The 4,977-nt window shown below is 50.6% G+C and overlaps 1 pseudogene; it reads right to left on the bottom strand.

Annotated features, from left to right (window-relative positions):
• Nucleotides 1-1,026: 1,026 nt before the first annotated feature.
• On the bottom strand, nucleotides 1,027-3,048 carry LOC119367321 (annotated as a pseudogene).
• Nucleotides 3,049-4,977: the final 1,929 nt, after the last annotated feature.

The raw sequence follows: 4,977 nt of genomic DNA, 5'->3' as shown, positions 1-4,977 counted from the left end.
GTTTAAAAAATATTTAGCATTTTAAAATTGTTCACAATTTTCAAAAAATATTTCAAAAAAATGCCAAATGACGATGGAAAGCTTCAATGTGTTCTTGAACATTTCAAGATTCATGTAAATCTTCAGAAACCATCCGTTTTATTGTCTATTAGCAGGAGTTGTCGAGTATGAGGTCCCAAGTTCAATCACCAGAAACCATTACGTTCCGGTTTGGGGAATTCCTAGTGCTTGTATGTGTGCTCTTGGCGGTTTGATTTATTTATAAAGCGGGGCGAAAGCCTTTTTCGGTAAATGACCAATGGATCTCGATGACTCATGTGGAGTTCGAGATTTCAAGTGATGACGGAGGCGAGTTTAGTTGTGGTGAAGATTGTGGACCAGATGATCGGCGTTTTGCAGGAGTACCGGCTAGCAGGCGCGACAACACATGTGGACTTCTTATTGGTGGTGCTCTTTGGGCACAAAGTCTCGACTTCCGGGGTGAAAACCCTTGGTCCGACCTTCACTGGTTGTACCTGTTAATGGCGGGTCTCTATTCGTTTCCTTGTTGAAGGCATTGTTTGGAGTTTAGTCAGATTTTCTTCAGGGTGAAAACCCATGATCTGTGATCAGGCGACGACTGTGTTGGTGCACGGTTTTCTTCTTGGAGGCGTCGTTCTTGGAGAACCTTTTTTGCAGTCCTTGTGTGGTCTCTGGTGGTGGTAGTTCCTCCTTTTTCGCTGATCCGTTTGGCGTTTTTCTTTTCTTTTTTGTTTTGGTTGTGTGCATCCTTGATGTCTCGACTAGCTCTTGACATTATGTTGTTGCAGAGACCGGGTGTAATTAATATCCGCTTGATATTAATATATTTTCATTATCGAAAAATGTGAAAAATACATTCCAAGACTAATTAGCTGGTTGCTTAATCAGGTACTTTTGGATGCTCTTTTCCTTTTTTTCCCAGCAACAACATTTTGTTTTCTCTACATTTTGTTTTAATGGACCTTCACTTCCAGGGAGATTTGCTCCAGCTCTAACTTTCCACTCCTTTATTGATTAATGGACATTTTTCCATACATAGTCACCCCGCTTCCTTTTACAGTCCAAATGGTCGATTTCTTACACAAGCATAGCATAGACTGGTAGCTACATGGACATGGTGTGATAAGTAAAGCAGCTACACGAGAGCACATGGGTTAACACGGACAACCGGACACAGGTAAAAATCGTTCTTCCTTCGGACCGAGATGCCCATCTCCTCCGCCATATCCAGCTCGCCTGGCATGGCCTTGCCTGGGAGTTTCCAGTCAAAGTGGTACAATAGTGCGGCGAGCACAATCTCCACATTGGCCTGCGCAAACGTGATGCCCGGGCATATCCTCCGCCCAGCACCAAATGGAACAAACTCGAAGTCGGTGCCCTTAAAGTCAATCATGATGCTCTCAAATCGCTCCGGCTTGAACTTCTCCGGGTCATCCCAGTGCTTTGGGTCCCTGTTGATCGCCCATGCGTTCACGAACGCGGTGGTGCCCTTGGGCACGTCGTACCCCATGACATTGCACGTCTCCCGGCACTTCCTCGGGAGAAGCAGTGGCAACACCGTGTGCAGCCTCAGGGTTTCCTTGATGACGAGTTTTAGGTACTTCAGGCCAGCCAGGTCATCCTCGGTCACCGTCGATTTCCCTTGGAGGCTGTTCCGCAGCTCGACTTGTGCCTTGTGCATCATTAGTGGGTTCCTCATTAGCTCTGACATGGCCCATTGGAGTGTATTCGCTGACGTCTCACTCCCGGCGTTGAAGAGGTCCTGTATGCCAATACACAACTTATTCATCTGCTTTTGGAACAAAATTAGTGCATAAAGTAAATTATTTCTTCAGAAATAGTAGTCTCACTTTCGCTAATCCTCTGTACAAATTCTTGAAAATCTGGGCCAGACTGCACATTTTCAAAGTTTCGAATAGTAATCTTAGTAGATGTGCAACTTAACTGAAATGTTAGTTCAATTCCTGGTTTTGTATAGATTAGAAATATATGGAATGACTTGTTGATTTGGATCGTTTGCTAATTCTCAATCGCCAGAAACTTGCTGAAAATCTCAATAATGTTGCAAATTATTAAAATGGTGTGATATAGTAGTAAAATGGGGCTTACAAGGATGACCGCTTTGATGTTGCCGGTGGTGAGAGGCACCTCGAGGCCGCCTTCCTTCTGTATTCTAAGGAGCACGTCCACAAGGTCTTCCTCCTCTTCCTTGATGGCGCCTTCAGCTACGGCCTCTCTCAGCTGCTGGTGCTGCCGGAACACGCAGTCCATGAGCTCGTAGGTCTTGCGGTGGTTCAGCTCCGCCCGGCGCGTCATGCCGCCGACGGCGCTCACGAGCCTCCACGACGGGAACATGTCATCCAGGCTGAACCCCGCGCCGACCTTGACGATCTCCGCCAGCTCCTCCAGAAACTCCTCCCGCCTCTCGAATCTGTCCCCGATCATGGCGCGCATCGTCGAGTCCGCCACGACCGTGGCGATCCGCTCGCTGACGTTCACGGCCTGGCGACGAGGCGGCGGGCCTCCTCCTCCCTCGCGCGGCCGAACGACCGGACGCGCCGGGCACTGAGCAGCTCCGCGACGCACAGCTTGCGGAGCTGCCGCCACAGGGCGCCGTATCGCGCGAACACGAGGCCCTCGCCGTCGGCCCGCAGCAGCCGCGTGGTGGCGTTCCAGGGGCGCGTCGCGAAGCTGGCGTCGTGCGTCTTCATGATCTCTCGGGCGGCGTCGGCGGACGAGGCCACGACGACGCGGAGCTCGCCAAGCTGCAAGCACATGAGCGGTGCGTCGAGCCGGCGCGCGAGCTTGGCCATGGTGCGGTGGACCAGCGGCCCGCCGCGCGCGACTTGGTGGAGGTTGCCGATCACCGGCAGCCTCCACGGGCCCGGCGGCAGGTTCAGGCCATCGTTGCCGCCACGTTTCACGAGCTTGAGGAGCACCGGAGGGAGAAGCAGAGCCAGGACGATGCAGACGAGGTAGCATGCGGCTTGATCCACGGCCATGGTGTTCATGAGGGCATAGAGTGAGCGTGTGCACGCACCGACGCACATATGCTCAGCCCGGAGGGCCAGTTCTTGTGAAGAGAGCATGCATCGCTCGAGGGAGTATGGGACAAATAAGCCGCGTCACTCCATCCAAACATTGTTGCTGAGTACAGCAGTACAAGAGTCGACTTTAGCGTTGGCAGTTGGCATGGCGTCATTGGGGATTTGGGGTTACTTGCCAACTCACAATTGCCTGTTGTGATGATGGAAGTGACCTTTTCTAATTCAAGTAAGACGATGTAGCATGACAACTTACACCTTCAGTAAGTAATCGTGTAAATCAGCAAACCGTATGCACGCCACAATTGATATATTAACTCCGAAAAGACTGGTTTCTATAGAAAAGAAGTGCATGTTCGGCAGGCCTCCGCTCCGCAGCTCAGCTCCTGGAGCAGCTGGAGTGGCACTGAACGTGCTGGCTTCATGCCTCTCCCAGAGCGGAGCGGAGTGGCTTGTAGGCCACTTTTTCAGAGTTGCAAAAGTGCCGCTCTGTGCGTTTTGATTCTGGATGAAGCTTTTTTTTAGGGAAAAATCATGCCGCTTTATTTATCCGAAGCTCGGAATCTCGTTTGCAATTACATCTAAGATAAAGTCTGGAGGAGAATCCACCCAAATCTTTGATCGATTTTCACCTACGCCTACTTTAGCGAGTTTATGAGCGGCTACATTCCCTGAACGACTAACGCACGTAACCTTGGCTTCCTCCATTGAATGGAGCATTGCCTTGATGTCCTGCACCCATCGTCCCACAGCTGATAAGTTCTTCTCTGGATTGTCAAGCATCTGCACCATGACTTGACTGTCTAACTCGAAATGAGCTCGCTGAATGTGAAGATCAAGGCCACCTGGACAGCTTTCCTGCATGCCAAAACTTCCACCATCTCGGGATCACTGATGTGTGGGAAATATTGACACATACCGGCCCTGAACGCTGCATTGTGATCTCTGAATACTGCACCACCTCCTCCTTTGTCTCCATGCCTTGAGACCGCGCCATCGGAGTTGATCTTGATCCATCCATCTTCAGGAGGCTCCCAACGTTGGATGTTTTTTAGCTCCGGCTGCGGCGCCCTCGTCTCATGTGCACGTCTCCAGTCCATGATTTGCACCTGTACTGTTGCTAATATCTCATGTGGTGGTGCTATTTTGCTCCCCCCCCCCCTCGCTTCGTTTCTGGCCAGCCACAGGCCATATTCCGCTTGCACCATCATCTCCTTCTCATCTCCAGAGGCCTTAGCGAACCAGTCCAGCAGCCATGACGCGAGAGCTCGCTGAGATGCAATAAACTGCGGCGGGGAGTCCATTCTTATTGTATGCTGCGCACGTATCAGCTCCCAGAACTGAACCGCATGTTGGCAAGCCCAAAACCTATGCACCACTGTCTCCTCTCGTCCACACCCCAAACAAAAGACACCCGGTTTTATCCGTCGATGATGGAGTTCCGCCCTGACAGCTAGACCATTACGGATCATTCGCCACATATGGATTTTTACTTTCGCCGGTGCGCTAGTTTCCCATAGTGCAAGAAATCCTTTGTGCTTACTAACCGAGCTTGAGGATTCCAGCTATCCGGTCCTAGCCCTTCAGTGACATTCTCAAATGATATGCTGACCTGACAGAAAAAATGCCGTTCCTCGTAAAGTTCCACACAAGAAAATCCTGTGAGCCCGGTCCTCCTATCGCTATTTGCTTCACGTCCACTGCATCATCCGGGGTGAACATGGCGTCCACAATCTCCTCATTCCATGCAGTCCCCTCCTCTGTCATAAGATCCGCAACCTTGTTGACACCATGAATATATATCTGACCAAGAGGTCTAGTAGAGCCCCCTCTTGGGATCCATGGGTCGTGATGGATATTAATGCTTTCACCCGAACCCACTCTCCATATAAGTCCTTCTCGCAGCAAGTCC

Source organism: Triticum dicoccoides, chromosome 2B (genome assembly GCF_002162155.2).
Source record: "Triticum dicoccoides isolate Atlit2015 ecotype Zavitan chromosome 2B, WEW_v2.0, whole genome shotgun sequence".
Classification (NCBI taxonomy): domain Eukaryota; kingdom Viridiplantae; phylum Streptophyta; class Magnoliopsida; order Poales; family Poaceae; genus Triticum; species Triticum dicoccoides.
The sequence above is the reverse complement of the archived record's forward strand: the minus strand, read 5'-3'. Positions and strand labels throughout refer to the sequence as shown.